Consider the following 21,328-nt stretch of genomic DNA (forward strand, 5'->3'; position numbering starts at 1 on the left):
ATGAATTTTATAGCTTCTGTTTCTTTACTTAGTATACTTTCCAGTGACAAGATTAGTATATTGCACCATTTTAAAAACAAAAAACACATGCAACAGGTTTATAGAAATGCACACTAGTAAAATGACAGAACTCCAATGCTTTTATTGTTTTTTGCCTGCTATAAGAACTGTTTGCCAAGTATCCAGTTGTATCTGTAAAGCAGGAACAAATTGGAACATCTGACTGGTGCACCATGATCAGTGAAAAGCTTTCATTCAATACGCTATCCTTATGACATCAAGATTACAAGTTTAAACCTTTCTTAATATAATTTTTATTAACCTTTTGCAGGCCATAGTTATTAAAGTCTTTCTGGCTCTTACAAGAAACCTGATATACTGTACCTGAAATCTATCTCAAGTGCAATAAAAAGTGGTGGTATAATTAATTAAAGGCATTCTTTCATTTCAGTTTAGATTTGCAGCAAATCCCACATAAATGTACTTCTATTTGAATCTGTACACCAAAATTTGAAAATATCCCCAGGGTGAATACTTTACAAAGGTACTATGGGTCATTGACCTTCAGTTGTAACTGCTTCAGGGAATCTTTAAACCAGCTTTTCCATTTTTTTTTCTAATTAGCTGGTAGTCAGTCAAAACCCTGCTTTGCATAATGTGTTTACAAAAACTGAACAAGACTTGATGTTTCCCAGAATATCCATTCATCCATTATCTAACCCGCTATATCCGAACTACAGGGTCATGGGGGTCTGCTGGAGCCAATCCCAGCCAACACAAGGCAGAAAACAAACCCCGGGCAGGGCGCCAGCTGACTGCAGGGCACACACACACACACCCCAAACACACACTAGGGACAATTTAGAATCGCCAATGCACCTAACCTGCATGTCTTTGGACTGTGGGAGGAAACCCACGCAGACACGGAGAACATGCAAACTCCACCCAGGTGAGAACTCGGGAAGCAAACCCGGGTATCCTAACTATGAGGCAGCAGCGCTACCACTGCGCCACCGTGCCGCCCATTTCCCAGGATATGAAGATCATTTACCCAAAAAGGAAAGATTTTCCTTCTCACAACCAACACCTTGCATTGACACTTTGCCAAAAGCATTGATTCTTTCCTTTATTGTCAAGTTGCCAAAATTTAATAATGCACTAGGCTAGAATACTTCTCTTGAATCTCTTTAAGAAAAATCTAAATAATCTGGAACATTCTTTTCATACAATTGACACACAAATACGTCTGAGAGAGGAATTTGAAGAATTTTATACATTTGCACTTTCTTTTAGCCAGCAACAGAGCAGTCATTATGTTTATTTAACTGCACTCTTGAGGAGATCCCAATTTTACTGGCCTACTAACAATACCATGCTGATGCAACATAGTGCGATATATTTCTACCTTGAATTGTGCTGAATCAATTATGTTTGAATTTTAAGGAATTAGAACGCATCTACTGTATATAAAACTGTGCTAAAGATTTAATAGTCGATAAGAAGGATCAACTGATCCGTTGGCGTTTTCACACCGGAATCCTACTGGGGTTTCAGCTAGCTTTCCCCTCCCACCCACTAACTATGGTATTAACAAAACTGGATCTATTGTTTCACAATGTATTTTTGATTAAGGGAAATGTCATTACAGAATTCCAAAAATGTATTTTGGTTGAACATAAGTCTTGCTTCAAAAATAAGAGAGGGCAAAAGAATTTCAAACTCAGACCTCAGAAGTGCATTTTAAGAGGCCCGAGAAAAGTGCTTTGATTCTTTGAAATGGAAGCTATTATTTTAAGCATATAAATAAGAAAGATACATATACACCAAAGCAACTTATACAACACCTACTTCCTACCCCTTATTTGGGTCATCACACAAAAGAAAGGAAGAGGGAAAAAAAAAAAAAAAAGACTATTCCCATTTAACCTCTTTACCATTTATCAGCAAAAAGTATTCTTTCATAAAGAGGCTTTGAAAAACTTGTGGTGTGAATAAACCACTAAAAAAAGAGCAGAATGGTACTGTCACTGGTCTAGCATTGGACTTGTGAAAGAACTCACATCCAAAGTATCAATGTGTTAGTTAGAGTAAGGTTGTTCAATGATGCTTGTTTTCCATTTAAATAATATTAAACTCAAAAAAAGTCATGTTTTACTTGCGCTTTGTAGTCTGTAGAGGTGGCAGAGAATTATGTGCTGTAGAAGAAGACAGGATTTGTGATCAATGAATGACAGAGACAGGCGGATCTTCAATGCAAAAGCATACAATTATGTGAATGCACGTTTCCTGTAAATCCTGTATGCTGAGTTTCCAAAATGAAATATTTATAACATTTCAGCAAAAATATTATGCATGTTTTGAACACATGAATGGATAACAGACATATGGATTATGTAAAACAAATGTTATATGTGAATTTTTGTTTCTTTTTATTTGTAGACATCTTCAACATTGTCACCATTGTCCTGTGCTGGTCACTATTTATTTCTGTTCTATTAGAATTTTTAGGTCCCTTTTCCAGTAAAACAGGAGGTGAAAAATGTTTCTTAGCCACCATGAAAAACTAAATGAAGTAAAAAATTTAAAATGGCAAATTTAATATAGGTTAATTTTATTTTGTGTAAAATCAAAACTATAGCCTATGAAGCTATTCTAAGTTGTGATTACAGGTAGCTGATTAGACTTTTTTAATACCTTATATGGCAATGACAGGTCTGACTGGAGAATGTCCCCCACATGGGGAGAAAAGCACATGGCCATGATATCTCAGCAGCTACGCTCTAAAACACAGGTAGCTCTGATTTCTTTCTCAAAAACGTCAAACATTACTCCTTAACAAATCACTAGATGATAATATCTGTTGAAAAAACAGGTATCGCTAGCTAAGCAAAGGCAAGGTACATTCCAACACGTGGCAAGAGGTACACTGCTTTGAACGTAGGCTGGCGCATGAGTGAAGAGGGCCCCAGTGTTTCTCAGATTCACACAAATAAATCGTTAGCTGAACTGAATTATGATACAATAGACCTCTGCGAAGTCTCGGTTCAGAGTTTGCAGCCTCAGTCATTCGGGGATTTTTCCTTAGAACCCAACTAATAATTGTTAGCAGAAACCGCAAATATCCTCTGCAATTTTTATGGCCTTTTCATGGCAATACTGTACTGTAGAGAGAACAGGAAGCAACTGTAGAGAAAACCACGACTTGGGATGGTGGAAGTAGCCAATAGAATTTGAAACTGCAACTCCCAGCAATCCCTGCAGTGGCTCCGATTGGTCTTTTGCCGAGGGTGCGGGGGCTGTTGAGGTCAAAGGATGTCAGCGCGGCTTTTAAAAAGGGGGCTGGTGACCAAAAGCAACAAAAAAAAAAAGTTTTTGTAATTTGCGTTTAACGTTCCTGTCTGGTTTCTGTTGGGTTACCTGTACTTATTAATTTTGTCCTGGATCGTTTTGTGCATCTGGATTGTCTGCCGTCTGCCTGTGTACATGAGGACTGTAAGTGGATTCATGGCCATCCTGCAAAGAAAGGAGTGCTCCTGAACCCGTCTTCACCATTTCAGGAACTACCGGTAGGACTATCTGTACATTCCCATTCAACGTGCGGATCTCTAGACTATCTATTTTCATCATTACATTTTATCTGTTGCCATTTTTCATGAATTTTTTCATGATTTACTGTCGTCTTGTGTTTTGTTTGTGCTTTGTTGTATTTAATATGTAATCGCCATAAGGGGAACAGGGGTGGTATCGTTTTTTTCATTACATTCTTTATTTGCTGTTTGATTACCGGTTTGATTTGTTTTTGTCTCTGTGAGTGCCAAGGCTGGGTGCGTCCCTGGAATCTCCACCATAAAAATAAATAAATCACCGTCTTCTCAATTGCAGCTTCTTGTGCGACACTACACTTACTTAAAAGCATGAACAGTACCTGTCCTTTTTGGCAGATTGCTTTGTTTCTCTCTCCTCCCCCAGACATTCTCTGCTCCTGTTGGGGGTTGTGCTCCCCTATGATGTTTGTCTATTCTTTAATCGATAACTAACTGCATACTGAGCTCCTTTTACTTCTGAAAGAGACATGTTTGTTTGAAGTGTTTGAATAAAGTTCCTGTCTCTGCAATCTCCCGTGTTTCTGTGCAATTCTGTGACCCAAGCATGACATCCTGCAGCATCACTGTCCCGGGGATTCAGCCACAGCACTAGAATAGTCTGCAAGCATAAGCGCTTACCTCTGTGTGCTTGCGTGCAGACAGTTCAAGCGCAGTTGGCTCAGTGATTTACTGAGTTTCGTCCATGGTGTCAGTTAAACTTTGTACATATTATTCCAGTAGTGTTTTTAATAGTTTTTACAGTTCATTAGCAGTGCGTAAAATGATCAGTGTTGCAGTAATTGTGATGCTCTTTGCATGGGAAAAAAAAATATATATTCCATTAAAATTTCACTTTTTCTTAAAGTGTAGCAAAAAGTATTTGGTGTCCAGAGATGCATCAACCAGAGTATGTGGCAGTTTAAGGGTTAAAAACCCCAAGATGCTGTCAAAACGAGCTGCACTGTCTAAGGCTTCTGGCAATAAAAACGTGCTTGTATGAATTACAGTACATAAAGTGGTATTTTACATTCTAGCACTGCAGGAGACATAGCAGTACAGTATACAGGTTTATAGTGTGAATCCGGTTAGAAAATTCTGCTCCTATTTAATAACTCAGTTCTCAGATGTCTCTGCCTCTTGCCAGCTCATTGGTCTTCTTTAGATAAATCATAAAGTGAACTAAATCTAAGCTAAAATGTTTGTATACATAAAGCACACGTGCTTTGTGTTGCCAAGACTATGAAACCCTTAACCCTCACAACATTCATTAGATTTCTTTAATAAAAGTAAATTTCTGTGAAGAAAACTTGCCATTTTATTCACTCTAGGTGGTAAAAATCTGACACATTTCCTTGTACTGTATAAAAATGTCTTGTATTACTTCCATACACAGTATTTTTGTATTATGATGGAGTCAACTTGTTGCCATGGTTTCCAGACTGCACTTTTACATATCAAACTAATGTTCATTCATTATGTCATGTTTAAAATGTATCCCCTCTCCAATCCCTTAAGTTTACAGCTTCCAAGTTACTCCCAGTAATAAATACACGAGTCAGGTGAAGGAGCATGCATTGGTACAATGCACTGTCACACCCAGCACATGATGAAACAGCTTGGGAAACCCAATCTCTCTTCCCCCCCCCCACCCCCCATCCCCACAGGCATACACGCGGTCTAGTCTCACCCTCCGGAAATGACCATCTATCTGCTGGTGCTAGGTGTTACATGGGCATCCTCTTGGCTCGTGCAACCATTTGGGTCCTCAACAATAAGGATCCAGCGAACCGGATGAACCTCAGAGAATTGCGCTACATACCCATAACTAATGCTCCCTCACAATGCAGGTAATGTGCCTCATTTGGGACTCCATGAGCAACCGCTCATTCAATACAAAAATCAAACCGACATTACCCAGGAATTCTCTGAAGAGACTCAATAGGGAAGGAGATCAGTCTTCATCTCAGGTCACTGGATAAGGTCCATGTCTCGCAACCATATAGAAAAACAGGGAGCACCAGGACCCTAAAGACTGGAATTTCATCCTTTTGCCAAGATATCGGGAGTATGACACACCTCTTTGCAGCGACCTCATGGTCCCCCCATGCTCTCCCAGTCCATCTACGGACTTCACAGGAAGAGTCACTAGAGACATGAATGTTGCTGTAAGTAAACCTCTCAAAGGTGGTGCTACTGATGGCTGTGCCCAAGACGTCATTAAAGGCCTGGATCTTGCTTTTAATCCAGGACTCTTGCAAGCCCAGACATTCAGACTCCTCCCTCAGTCTCTCAAGAATCCCGACCAGAACCTCCATTGACTCTGCAAAGATCACAGCATTGCATGCAAAGTCAAGATCAGTGAATCTTTGTTCACAAAGTTTGTGCCCCACAGCTGCTGGACCCCACGAACATGACCATGCAAGCACTGAACAGGGTAGGAGCAAGAACATCGCTGATGAACCCCAGAACTAACTGGAAAGAATGCAGAGGTGCTGCCTCTACTCTACACAGCACATTCAGTAACAGCGTAAAGGCCATGACATTCAGCAATTTTTATTTGACCCAGTAATGTCTCAGGATATCCCATTGGGCAGCTTGATCAACTGAGTCAAACACTTTATAAAAATCAACAAAGGCTGCAAAGAAACTCTGCTGATATTTGCTTTTGCACTTGATGAGAAACCTCAGTGGCAGGATGCGGTCGATGGTAGACTTCTCAGGCATAAAACCAGACTGCTCCGGTCACTGGTAGGTGAACAAGTGATCACGGATCCTATGGAGGATGACCCTAGCAAGGACCTTACCCGATACAGAAAGCAGCATTATCCCTCTGTAGTTGCCAGAATCTAGGTGATCACTCTTCCCTTTATACATAGGGACAACAGGTTCGTTTATCAGTCAGTTGGGATGACACCCATCTCCCAAATGGAAGCAAAGATTGCTTGCAATGCCAGGAGCACAGCCTTACCACCAGTCTGGAGAAGTTCACCCCATATAACACAGATCCCTGCAGCCTTCCCTACCCTCAGTTGGTTCACCACCTGTGCAATCTCAGCGAGACTGTGTGGTTCCAAGCTAATCGGAGGATCAGCATCAAGAACCATGGACCCAGAAATGTCCAGCCGGATGAGCAGTTTTAAACAGCTTCTCAAAGTAGCCAGCCCAGTGGGTCATAGCTACAGCATCATGCATAAGGACCATTCCATCATCCTTCCTGTCGGATGTGCGCAATGCTTGGATTCCTCTGTAAGCAGGACATGGGTCACTAGACCATAGATGGTTTGTCACTTGCTCACATATTTTCTCTAAAAAACACCTCCTTAACTGCCCTCAGAGCCCTCGCAGTCATCCTTCTCAGTTCCCAGTACAGACCAGAGTTGCCATCAAGCCATGCACTGCAACTCCTCTCGATAATATCCAGGGTGTTCTGTGAGATGAAACATCTCCTTCTGGGAACATCAGCACAACCCTCACATAAATTGCGTGCAAACTGGCCAAATCCAGCCTCATTCTTCTATTAGGAAGTAACTTAAGAGTAGTAACAACAAGTCTCTGGTCAGATTTCACAAACTGGGCACTACTCGATATGACGTTAAACTGCATCTGACAGGACTCCTTTCTGCTCTCTGTGAATAGCTGTGCTGTAGCTGCTCACAGGAAAGCTGCTCACAATAAACACACCTTGTGAGAAATTTTTCAGTTCTAAATATTCTTCATGTAGACTGCACATTTTGATAAAATGCCCTACAGGTTAGCCTTTTGCTTGTCTAAAACTAACAGTACAAAAAATGAACCTCATGTTTTCAGTCCAGTATGTATTTTTTTTTAAATGCAAAAATGACAAACTAATAGGCTGCAAAGTTTTCAGTGCTGCTTTAAATACAAAACTCCATTATGAGACAGGTCTCTTTTTTTTTTTTTACTCAGACAAAAATGCAGTACTGTACATTAAAATGAAAGACTTAATTCATTTTAATTTATGCTAAATTCTCTGGAATGAACTGGCAATAGTAAGTAAAATTCTATAAAATTACTATGATTAACCTGTTACCAGTAAACCATCCATCCATTTTATTAATCAACTTTACCCTGAGCAGGATCACAGAGAAGATTTAGCCTATCTCAGTAAGCACAGGGCGCAAGGCAGGAAAAACCAATTGGTCACCAGACCAGTGTAGGGTGGATACACAGACATAACAACAGGCCTGTTTAACATTGCCAGTCCACCTAACCTGCATTTCTTTGAACCACACGAGGAAACCAGAGCACCCAGAGAAAACCCATGCAGACTTGGTAAGAACAAGCAAACTCGTCACAGGGAGCCTTAAGTACAAATGCAATAACATTGACCAGTGGAAAATAAAACTGTTTATATGTTTTAACATGAGTCATTTTAGCTTTATTTTATGCATTTATAGAAAGCACAGAAGACAGAGAGAAAAAATAAAAACAGCCTTCTGTTCAATAGGTCGGTAGTACCATTCAAAAAGAAAAATTTTAAAATTTCAGAAGCAATTTAATATTGTAAACCTAGAATTTAGATTAAGATATTTCCACATTAACTACTCTTTATATACACATACAATTTTTAATGTGAACACAATATCAGCAAATGAAAAAAATGACCTGACCAGAAACTGGCTTTCTATACTATTAAATGCCAAGCGGCTTCACCCGTGAGTCCAATATCCAAGATGCACTTATCACCAGATTTTTGATTAAAGAAAAAAAAAAAAAATCTCTGACTCAACTCAAATGAAGCCAAAAAACTGTGGTGCTTTTCACAGCTGTTGACTCTCCAATGCAGCATTAGCATACTTGTGTGAAACAGGAAAGCCTTGACGACTTAATGAAAGTGCTTAGAATCCACAGCTTGTCAAGTACAATACATTACTTATTATTGCTACACTAAGGTTACCTAACACAGGCAGAAAATTGACCAAAATTGCATTTGGTGTGTTTACAGGTTGGGATAACCTGAATTTTGTTATATATACACATGTTATTTTATTTTCCTGTGTTATAAAAAATATTTAAGCAGATGTTTACTTTAAATTATACACTTCCTGACATGTGATGCTGGGAGAACCATCGGGAACTGAACATAAGAGTCACCATCATGGATAACGAAACAGAGGTGGTGCAGTCTTAAAAATACCACAGGATCCAGCTGAATAGACTAGATTGGGTGAACATATATCTGCTTTACAAAAAACACCCAGAGCATTGCTCACCTTTATTGATTGGTGTGAGGAAACTAAAGGGGAAGTCATACAAGTCCATTCTGCCCAGAGGACTGTTCTAAGCTGTGGTACACTCAGTGACTGGAAAGGGTCTAAATAAACTTATCAGAAAGAGCAGTTAAGTTATTACAGGACTGACCCTAGACCCACAGGACGCTATGGAGAGGAAACAAAAGGATGGCCACTATGACTAAAACAGCTCATTACATTGTTCTAGAGAGTCACTGGCCAACAGCTAGTGCGCTATGTGGCCTCTTTTTTGCCTAGTGTCCTGATCATAAAATGTCTTATCAAACTGTTTTTACCATCTTCCCCTAACAAGTTATAAAATACATTTTTTTCTTTACTTAGGGGAAATATTTATGTATGAACTGTATACTTAAAAATCACTTAATGTAATAAAACATACGGGTATGCAAAGTACATTATGCACACTGAATACTAAACATATAGTATGCTGCCGACAGACATTCATTGCTCATCCCCACTGGACTTGTAGATGAAAGATCAGCCATACCAGACTGATCCTGAAAGACAAATTTAGCATCCTAGTTAATGTAATGGTGCAAACACAATGCAGCATTTTTAAATCTCATTTAGTGGTCTTTTTTTCTCTCTCCAAAGAGACTGAAAAAAAAAAAAAAAAAAAAACCTTCCAAAGAAGATTTACACATATTTGCTGCAAAATGGCTTGTCAAATAAAACAGCACATTAATAGAACACTTGCCAGAGAAATTGATGAATGAAACATATAGTCGTATGGATATCTTTTACTGCCATTTCATTTTCTGACCCTTTATTTCTACATCATGATTAAGATCATGAGTAACCTCTATCTAATTTGACATTAACAGATGCAAGACAAAAACCTGCCAAGTTCAAGCCTCCAGTTTACTACAGCATATGCATATACAAAGTTATCTAGATTCACCAATGTACCATTTACAGGTACATGTTACCAAAGAGCATGTCTTAGGTTGTGGGAGGATAGTGGAAAAGAATGTTTAACAGAAATGAGGAGAAATTGTTACAATTAATAAAAATGCCACACAATCAAAGAAATGTCAACTTGTTAGCAAGATTCACCAAAAAAAAAAAAATCATAAAAATGTAAATAATTCCAGTGATTTGGTTCAATGATTTTAGAGACCTGGAGAGAGAGGTTTCCCCCGTGTACAAATTTCACTACATATACAAAAGAAAATACAATCTACTTCATATTGCCAAACTACACATGAAATTCTCAAGAAATATAAATCATTAACAAGACTGTAACATAATTAGGTAACAGGCTATTTTAAAAGGGCATGGATGCAGCATATGACCTCTAGGGCTTCATGTCAGACCACCTCTGATGTTTTTCCAACATGTTTACAAAGGACAATCTACTCAAACACAAGCAGTTCATCAAAAGTCTGATTTTTTAAATTTACTGGTACATATGCCAGAACACTTCTGTGCCTGAATCATAATGGTGAATATAGAAAAATCGAAAGGCCAACTCCAAAGAAAAAAATAAAAGTCCCAAGAGTCTGAAGCACATTGCAAAAGTGAAGTTGACAAAGATATTTTGACAATATTAACAGAAAAGGAAATAAACCAAACTTGGTTTAGTAAACGGTTAGTAGAGGACACTCCAGTTTTATATGGTGTCCAAAAGACAGGCAACTTAAGGTGACAACATCAAACAAGCCTAGAACGTCTGTAAGTGTTGTGTGCATGAATGTGCCCTGTAATTAACTTGTGTCAAATGTAGATTTTTTTTTTTTTTTTACTTCTTGTCTCATGCTGATGGGATAACCACCAATGTGCTGGAATATGCAGGTTCAAAAGAATGACAAGAACCTACAATTTGTTTTGCCTTATAGTTCAACAGACAGGTATACATACAAGAAAAATTTAATTATTTAATTTTCTTAAATTTTTTGGATGCTGAACTCAAAAATGAAAACCATTCTCCATTTGTAACATTTTTTTCAAAAAACACATAATACATTTTATTTATATAGTGCCTTTCCCATGCTCAAGGCGCTTGTCAAGCTGTCAAACACAGTTCATTGTTTTCACACTGTACTTAGATGTTAATCTTTAATGATAATTTGAATTTATTTTCTAATATTACAGTGGATGTTTAAAAAAAAAAAAGTGAGAATATTAACTATAATGAGCACTGTTATCTCATTTGTGAGGATGTGGAAGTTCTGTGCATCTTACTGAATTAGCAGTCAAGGCATACAAAATTTGTATGTGTTCGCTGTGAGCAGGACAATAGAGCCAAGAACTTTTATTTGATTCACAAGTAATATCCAGTTAAAAAAAAAGCTACAGCTTGGTGCCAAAAACATCATCAGACCTTCATATTAAATATGCTATGATGAAGTTTATTAAAGCCATATCAACAGATAGAGTCTGTTTGAGTTTCCAGGATTGTCGTAAGTTACGTTTAAAGAGAGCATTTTTGCCAGACTGGATATCATAAAACTTATGTCTGATGCGGAATTTGATTGTTTGATTAACAACCTGGGACAAGAGGCTTGGGTATCATTCAAAGAAGCAATTTTTAAATTTTTGGCAACAATAAAGATCCAAATCATACAGAAGTTATGAAAAATGTATAATTGAATGTAAGGAATAAGTTTGCAACATGAGTCTCAAAGTTCACATTTTAGATTTGCACTTGGAATTGTTCCCTGAAATGCGGCGAGTGAAGATCAGGGTAGAAGATTCCAGAAGGATATCGGAGACATGGAAAAAATTTACTGGGGACATTAGCATGCCAGTACGATGGCAGACCACGACTGGATGAACCATAAAGAAGCACCAGAAAAAGTGATCAAACCACTTAGTTTTGGATTAAAAAAACAATGAAGTAACAAAAATTATGAGAAACCTCTGGTTTCCTCCCACAGTCTAAAGACATGCAGGTTTGGTGCATTGGTGATCCTAAATTGTCCCTAGTGTGTGCCCTGCCTGGGGTTTGTTTCCTGCCTTGCACCCTGTGTTGGCTGGGATTGGCTCCAGCAGACCCTGTAGTTAGGATATAGCGGGTTGGATAATGGATGGATGTATGCATGTCAATAAACTTGCATTATTGTTTTCTTTACATATGTCTAAATATTGTCATGATAAATTGATTTTACAATAATACAGTATAGATGAATAAATTGTGTCATTAGTTCAATTTTTCAGTTTTGTATTTAAATGTGATGTGGTGGAAACAGTCAAATGACATTTTAAATTGTGTTCATTAATGCTAATGAAAATAACTATTCACAATTAAAATAATTTTATGAATTTAATTTTAAACACCTGTGAATTACAATTAATTGTTAATTATATTCTTCAGCTCCATTAATTTTAATTATTCTGTTTAAACAAGTCTGTCATTACACACACTCATTTTGTAATTAGCAATTTATAAAGTTTGTATTTGTGGCTACCTGTGAACTTCTCAGAGAGCTGTGGGCCTGCGCTCAAAAAAGGTGCTATACAAAAACAAACTGAATTGAATTGTGTTCTTCATCATTTTCTTCCTTGCTTTGCACTGGGAATTCCACTGAACCCTGGAATCAACATTTCTAAAAGGCGCTATATAAAATGGAAAAATATTGTACAGTGAAAAGATGTAGCAAGTTTTAAACAGTCAAGAGGAGCAGAAAATGGCATTTATGTAAGAGTATGCTGTTCTTTCAAGATGTCTCCATAACCATATATTGTTGTCATACAAGCTTCTTTACATCTACTTCAAAAAGGAAATACAGGCTTCTACACGAAATGCAGTTTAAGACCCTCCTGAATAGAGGAATTTAAATATACTGTATGTATATCACCGCGCGTCAGTAACACAAAATACTGCGGTACTGGTTCGGTTCGCTAGAAGCAAACATGCTCGTCAGGGGTATACGGCTTTGAAATGTAACTGGCAGAAAGAAGCTAAGCAATATGAGGACACGTCGTTTGCACAGCAGGATCCCCGGTGAAGTTTAGGGAGCGGCACCCAGCCAGCGCCTCTTTCTCGCACGGATCGCCAAGCACTCTTTGTTTCCGGATTACGGCGCTCGCATTCCCATTGTCTGCGACGCATTTCTCTACGTGCTGAATGCATGAGACGTGTGGATCAGGCAGACTGATTTGAATCTGCTCCGGGATATGAAGCCACACAGCGCTTTTTTCTCCCCCTTGCACTCAAACCCTACCCTCCCCCTAACAACCTGTTTCTTCCCCTTCTCTTGCCCGGGTTCTTCCATTTGCACGTGCTTTAACATATTATTATTGCTAGCAAAACCGAACTAACTCATGGCGTTTAAAACTGGACTCAAAATAGCACAGCAAACCCCCAATCCCTGTTTTTTCTTCTCCTGTACGACTGTAAAATACTAAAGAAAAAAGAGATAAAATGAACTTAAATTTTAAAAGCTTACCTTCGCTGTTACACCAATTATACGTCCGTCTCACAATCGCTTTCTTTACTGTTGAGATGTTGCGCTGTTTCCTTTTTCAATGGTCTTTCATGCTTCTAACTCTCATTTGCACGCTTCTAGGAATCCGCTTCTCTCCATGTGATTTACGCAGCAAAATGACAATCTCGCCCGTCCCCATCTGCGCCTCCCGCCCCTTGTCTCTATGGAGACACCGCGTCATTGTGCACATGCGTCAGAAGCCCATGAGGCGGGACTTTCAATGTTCAAAAGAATTGGCGCGCTTCATTTGCACAAAACAATAGAAGAGTTGACAGCTGGCCACCCAGGACGTTTTTTTAACATTCTCTTCTCGAACAGACGCTGGCAGTGACTGAGACGTTTATATGCTATACATGAACTAGGTATCCTAAAATGCGATTTTCATTTGTATTTCGCTAGTTTTAATAGGAGGATTAACCAGTGACTCATGAAAGAGAACATTCCAACAATCACCTGTTGGATAAATTTGTAGTTATTTGTGATTCATATTGTTTTCACATGCCTAATTTTGTTTAAAACCTATATACTGATTCGTTTCTCTGTTAAAATGCAGGCAGTTACTGTATTTCATCATCAATAAGTCTATTTTGTTAAGCCTAAGTACAACTCTAGAACAAGCAGTTTTTCAGCGGTCCGATGATTATTTAAATAAACGATTTACTCTTGATTAGTGAGTGAACAAATCACAAAATAGAAATAGCATTCTTTAATGTAGTAAATGACTTGCAGGTTAATGCTGGCACAGGCAACATGCTGTATCTGTTGTCTTTCTCTAAGACCTGAGCACAGCATTTGAAACCATAGACCACAGTATTCTCAGAAATCACCTTAGATGAAAGGTAGGTCTCTCTGGTAGTGTCTTAGATTTGTTCTAGTCTTACTTAACAGGTAGAACAGTTTTTGTTAGTTGTAGTGATTATACTTCAGGCATCCTTAATATTGTTTTCAGTATTCTACAATCACAGATTCCTGGCTCTCTGTTATTTTCAATGTACATCCTCCTGTTAGGTTAGATTATCTCAAAACAAAAGGTGAACTACCACAGTTATACAAATGACACACAGCTTTACTTATCTATAGCACTTAATGACCCTGAAGTTCTGGGTCCATCAATCCAATGTCATACTTGTTTTTCTGAATGGATGAGTAGTTATTTCCTCAAGCTAAATATGAAAAATAAAAAACAGCGACCTTAGTTGTTGACAAAAATGGAAAAAAGTTAATTAAAATTGACCCGCTGTCTTTAAAAGTTAAGTCAGAAGTAAAGAATTTAGGTGTAATCATGGACTTTGACCTAAACTTTAAATTGCACAAAAACTATATTACTGGGACTGCATTTTTTCATTTAACAACATTGCAAGATGCTGAAATATTAATTCATGCTTTTGTTTTTAGTTGACTAGATTACTTCTGTGAAGATTACCTAAAATCATATTTTATTCTGTTTTATCTTTTTATATTCCGTGTTGCCCTTGTACATTACATCCTATTTATCTTATTATATTTTGTGTTGTCCTTGTATGTTGCATCAGTGCTACCTGGACAAATTCTTAGTACATGTTAGTGTAACTGACCAAAAGTTAATTCTTTTTCTGATTGACAATAATCGGCTGCAGTTATTTTACAGTGCAGCAGCCTGCAAAGATCTAAACCAGAAAAGAACATCTGTGCACATCTCACCAGTTTTATCATTGTTACATTGGTTGCCTATGTCCTTTATAATTTATTTTAAAATACTAATAATGGTGTATAAAGGTCTAAATAATCTTGATGCTTGCTATATTTTGAGTGCCTGTCCCATAATATTCCCAGACATAAATTTAGATCTTCTAATACTGGTTTTCTTATCATTCCAAAAGCTAAGTATAAAAGAAGTGATGAGGCAACCTTTTGCTGTTATGCACCAAAACTCTGGAGTACTTTACCTATACAGATACAACCAGACTAACACTGTGCAACATTTGAAAAATAACTCCTGAAAACCCACTTTTTTAATTTGGCTTTTTCATAGCTGTATTTTCGCTCAATTTCTAATAGATTGTATAGAAATATCATATAATTCTGGGATTAGCAATCATATTTATTCTATATACTTCACTGCTTTCTTTTCTGTTTTATCAATTATGTGACATCAACACCTGATCAATGTACTGTGCAGCGCCCTGTGATGTTGTTTTGTTTTTTTCTCCAGCATCACACCCCTGCAGTTTTTTTGTCTGTCCCCACACAGCCATCTGCACACAGCCATCTGACCATAACATTGGGTTTATTATTAGAGACCTTAAAGCAAATCTATATAAAGGGTTCTACTTTTTCTACTTCTTGTATATTTGTGTTATGTAAGTATTCATTGATTTGATTCTTACCTACTATTTCTGGTGCTTTATTTATCCATTTTTATTCTAATTAGCTTGGTGAGTGAATAGCTTTATTCACATCCAGCCACACTTTCTCAATTCTACAGAGATCCGGACTCTGACTTGGCCACTCTAGGACATTAACATCGTTTTATTTAAGTCATTCCTGTTGTTGTCTTGGTGGGAAACAAATCTTTTTCCAAGACACGGGTTTCTTGCAGACTGCATCAGTTGTTTCTCTAGGATTTCCCTATGTTTTGCTGCCTTTTTACCCTCTAACCTCACAAGCTTGCGTCAGAGATGCATTTCCACAGCATGATTTTTGTTTTTAAGCCATTCCTGTGCTCTTCTCCCAAGGATCTTTTAATAGGACACACCTAAAACATCTCTGGTACAGCCATTTGGTTTTAGAAATCACATATTTGGTTAAATGGAGGTTATCTGTCAGTAATCAAGAGGTTTCAGCTGATTGAAGTAACAAAATATGTGAATTGACTGGCTCACCACCAGCTGGATCTTCCAGATAAGGTACATTTCTGCTGCAATAAATTGAAACCCCAAACAAATAATCTCCATTTAGCCAATCATGTGACTTCTAAAACCAACTGGCTGCACCAGTGATGATTTTATGTGTGCCACATTAAAAGGGGTTATGCAATCACTTATTTTCTGTTTTATATTTGTAGATAACTTAGACCACTTTGCAGTGAACTGTTTTCACATTGACACTGAAGAGTTTCTTTCTGTTGGTCAGTGACAAAAAGGCCAAATTAAATTCACTGTGATTCAATATGATGATAAAGTGTAAAACTTCCCAAGGGGGTGAATACTTTTTATAAGTAATGTAATGGGCAGTAGAGGCTGCCTCATGGGACAGTATGTTCCCCAAGTATTTTGAGTGGCATCATATACCTTTGGCATCTCTCCAGTTTGTTTTCCTTCAGATCTGCATGAGAAGTGTTGCAGGATTGAGAGGTCAGAGACCTCCAGGAATGCTATGGGGAGCTCTTAAGGAGGTGACTTCCCTGCCCTTATTTGTCCGACTCTTAAGTGCTTCCATGATATCCCTGTGATGGATCAGAAGTACCCCTGGATCTGGCTTTAAAAGAAGCTTCAACTCCTCAGCCAGGTGTATCAGAGTCAGAATTAGAATTGGGAAAATGCCTACTCGGTACAGAGGAAAAGGAGAAGAATATGGTTGTATGTGAGGAAAAGATTGTTGATTGTGATGAAATAGGAATGATAAACAATTACTTTAACATAAGACTAGCTGTAAATAGTTGTATTCTGTGTTTGAGATGAACATCTATCTATTACAATGTTTTTTTAGTTTACTTATTTGCACCCAAGTTGTGATTTCATATGTTTCCTTTTTATATTTAGAAATGCAAAATCATTACTGGCTAAGCATTAATACAGAAAAAGAAACCATCTGCATCATTTGTTTTTGTAAAAATTCATCATGCGTACTGTAGTTCGTTTGAAGCCTACTCAACCATAATTATCTTTTCCCCACAGAGTGGCATACTGTGCCTCACAGCTCTATGTCTCAAAGGAAGGGCACATCTCCCTATGCTGAATTCCCATTGACTTTGTTAGCCAAGAGGAAACATGCTCACCTAACAACTAAACCAGTAAAACAACAATAATATGACTGATCAAATATTGTTACCATACTAAAAATGGACTGGAATTATTTATTCTTTCTGACCTTTCTTACAACATTCATATCACTTTGCTTACTTATCATTGTGTTAATAATGAATGTCCAGCCATTTTCTTCATTTTCTTTTTCCAGTATGGAGGTGGTGGGATATACAGTAGATTTTATCTTACTAGGAAGTGGTTCTTTCAGGGTTTAATCCCTTATAGAATACAACTTTGCTAGAAGGCACAGCCACCCACACTTAATCATCATAAAACATTTTAGAATGAGCACCAAGAAAATTGATGACATGCGACTGCATAAGCGCCATATCTATCTCACAATAAGATCATGAGAGTTTAAACTAAAATTCTGTTTGGTCGTCTGAAGAAGTAACAGGCTTTAAAAGACAGTGAATTTTTGGGATGCTAACCCTGTCAACCCTGGGTACAATAGAATAAAAGGAAACCAAATTTCCTCACAAGAATCAAGTGGCTGGAATTAATCAGGCTTTCTTGTCTGCCTTTAGAAAGTCACCAAGCTCCTTAGCTCTGGTCGCTCTGGGTAGAAGTGATGCCTCCTTATCCCAGGGACCAAAAATGGCAGGTTGGTTTGTCTATGCTGTGGATGAAGAAAAGGTCAAGACAATTAGTGGCAGCACCCCCTCTCAGCCCAGTGTGGTATCACCTACCAGGGAAGAACTTGGATGGAGATTCTCTGACATGCATGCATGACATCTGCCATCGCCTAATTCTGTTTAATGTGATCCAGATCTGAGTTTATAGTTTACATTTGCCTGGAGACTCCAAACAATCTAAGATGATGTTTCTGGAGAGTGGGTGGGCCAGAGTCTATGGATGAAGATCTAAAGCTTCATACGGAGAGCACCACAGTTTGGAATCAAACCAGAGTCTAAGTACTATCGGGGCGCAGTGCTACATGTTATGCCATTGTCCCAACCAATTAATATAGAGCAAAATACCTTAAAAGGGAAAACATTTTTAGCAGTGAAATAAATCTGTAAACTGTCTAATATAGCATGTGATTTGGACTTGTTTGTCAATAGGGATCTATGTATGGAGACTCAAAAAATATCTGTGAAGAAAATATTTTAGTGAATACACATTAAGACATGATGTGGCATTGTGTCTAGCTGTTTTGATGCACTTGAATTTTGCCAACAGTAGACAGCAAAATCAAATCCATTGAGGTGTATTTTCTTTTATGTTGCTCACCTAGCACAAATGTCTAAGGAATAGATAGCACAGGGGATAAACTCAAGGCACAAGCTAAAATAAAACAAATAAAGTCTTGAGTTTCCCAATGGGTCCACCTAACCTTGGATTTGTTTTTATTAACTGTCGAGTGGAAAGGGTGAGGTGCCTATTTGCCTCCACAAAACCTTCTTGTCTCTTCCCATTTCTTGTAGTTTTCTGGACATACAGCCTCCATATACTAATTGTCATATGGCTCTTTTGTTTTCCCCCAAAGGAGCTGTGTCATTTGTCACACACAATACACATGACAAAGATCATGTATAACTGCATTGATGCCTTCTGTTATGCTTTTTTATGCAAACAATATTCTTTAATCATTTGCTTTTATTTTGTTTAGCTGATAGGCAACAGATCTTGCAACACAGGCTTCCAAATTTCCACCAAGGGAAATGTTTTTGTAGTCGACTTATCTAGACTTTGCTTAATCTTGGAATTGCAATGCCTGGTGGAACTACATAACTGGTCACGTGGACAATAAATTAGGAAATAACTTTCTGGAAATGATGGTCTTTCTTTAAGGAATATGCAGAGAACGTGAACTTGAAACAACTAAATAACCATGCATCAAAGTTAATAACGAAAGCAAGAAGTTTTAGTCAATAGATCAATAAGCAAAGTTCCTAATCCTTGTCTAAATTCCTTGCCCTAATTATCTTAGCACTCGCAAGTCCTTGTTATTGAAAATTCAGAGATTTGGATACATGAAAAGATGGGCTGGCATCTTAAATGTAATCACCCAAATGACGTCCTATAACAACACTGTGAGGCAATGTAAAAAGTGTGAACGCTGGCCCGGACACAGACAGACGGACATCGTTGGCTCCACCACACACTGTTTATTTACACTTATTATTTACAAGTTCACGTGCATGACACACCCCAGTGCCTCCAGCACTGATTCCCCCAATGTCCAGGCCACACAGTTTCACTGCCTTTCTCCTGGCCGCCTCTAGTCCTCCCTCCAGCTCCGTCCTCTTCCACCCGACTTCTGCCGATGACTGGAGGGAGGCGGCCCCTTAAATAGGAACCCGGATGGGCTCCAGCTGCTTCCCGGCATTCCTCCATAGCCACACCCCAGTGTGGCGGAATTGCCGGCTGCGCACCCGGAAGCCGTCCAGGTGTCCCCTGTCATCTTCCCCCCAGCACTTCCTGGTGTGGCGGAAGTGCTGGGCTCCCGGGATATTCAGGCACTGGGGCGCCGCCTGGTGGTGGCCATGGGTCCCTACAGGGCTGGGCTTCCAAGCCCTTCACCCGAGGCCCCCAACATAACCAGGGCGGACGCCCCCTCGCGGTCTGGAGGAGGCACAAGCCCTCCTCCGGTCCTCCTGGGCGTCCCGGCCGGGTACCACAGTGCCCCACCGCTAGCGAAGACACGTGGATCCGACCAACACTCCCTGAAAGAGCAGCACGTCCCCAGAGAGGGTCCTACTACGTCCCCAGGGTCCAACACGGCACCCTGGGACATCTCATTTCGTCACCCCCTCGGACGCGCCCCTCTGGTCTGCGCCGCTCTCGCCCCCTCCGTCTCCGCCAGCCGGGGCACCATCGGCCTCCCAGCGGGGAGTCCTCCCGCAGAGCGGCCCGTTCCAGGAGGGCAGGTTCCACACGGCGTCGGTCCCAGCGCTCGTTGGGGCTTCGGTCCTGTGAAAAGAGAAAAGGGAGGGCCAGAAGCACTGCCAAGACACTCACCCCGAGTGTCCAGTCGGTCTCTGTACCGGCAGTGCTCACCCCCCTTAACGACAGCCCGCGACTTGCCTGGTTGGCTCCTCCGCCACAGGTTCCATGCCCGTCCTCTCGATGTCAGCGGGACCTCTCTCGCAGCCGGCTCGCCCAGCCGCCCAGGGGATTCCCTCTGCCTCCGCAGAGGACGGCCTTCCTCCGCCTTCCATCCTATCGGAGGAACCGGCATTCACCCCTCGGTTCCTCCTTCTCCTCTTGGACACCTTGACGGTCTGGGTCTGAGCATGGTGACAGCTCAAATCCAGCCCCGTCTGCGTCCCTGCAGAGCGACGGGAGACTGCCGCGGGTTTGGAGCGCATGGTGCTAGGACCCAGGGCACTCATCAGCCCCTGTCCTGCCAGCCCCTGCGTACTCGCTCTCCTTGCTCCTTGTCTCCTTGTCTTGTCTCCCCCTCCCTGGGTGCAGTGGCATGCCTCCTCGCTGCCCTCGCGTCGTCCCTGCCTGTGGAAAACAAATTTAAAGTCGACCCCGCAGGGCCGATTACCGTAGGGCAGGGCACTTACCTCCCGGATCCCATCATGCCGAGGCCCCTGCCTTGGTGTGGCCTTCTGCGTCGCAACGCCGGCCTGGCCGTCCTTCTCGACAGCGCGACTCTCAGAGCATTCTGGCAACGCCCGGTTTCCTTCCTCCGCACCCGGGGAGCATGGCCATACTGCGGTCCGGCGGCGGTCCGTGGGGTAAACCGCTCCCGCGGGGTTGTGCATCCGCCACTCCCACGGCGAGTGTGTGGGGTCCGCTGCTGCACCGGGCCGTCCACAGAAATATGTTTTGTTACTGATGCAGGTCCCCAGACGGGCCATCCTGCCGACTATGCCACTGTGAACACTGGCCCGGACACAGACAGACGGACATCGTTGGCTCCACCACACACTGTTTATTTACACTTATTATTTACAAGTTCACGTGCACGACACACCCCAGTGCCTCCAGCACCGATTCCCCCAATGTCCAGGCCACACAGTTCCACTGCCTTTCTCCTGGCAGCCTCTAGTCCTCCCTCCAGCTCCGTCCTCTTCCACCCG

General features: G+C 40.3%; 1 protein-coding gene across 3 annotated transcripts in view; it reads right to left on the reverse strand.

Annotated features, from left to right (window-relative positions):
• Positions 1 to 13,420, reverse strand: part of LOC120515746 (protein tyrosine phosphatase type IVA 3) — a 152,790-nt gene extending 139,370 nt beyond the window's left edge. For all 3 annotated transcript variants that reach the window (XM_039737027.1, XM_039737024.1, XM_039737026.1), the window contains exon 1: positions 13,249 to 13,420. The gene's annotated coding sequence lies outside the window, so the exon portion shown is untranslated. The remainder of the gene's footprint in view (positions 1 to 13,248) is intronic.
• Between the last annotated feature and the right edge of the window lie 7,908 nt (positions 13,421 to 21,328).

The sequence above is a fragment of the Polypterus senegalus genome, chromosome 15, assembly GCF_016835505.1.
Source record: "Polypterus senegalus isolate Bchr_013 chromosome 15, ASM1683550v1, whole genome shotgun sequence".
NCBI lineage: Eukaryota > Metazoa > Chordata > Cladistia > Polypteriformes > Polypteridae > Polypterus > Polypterus senegalus.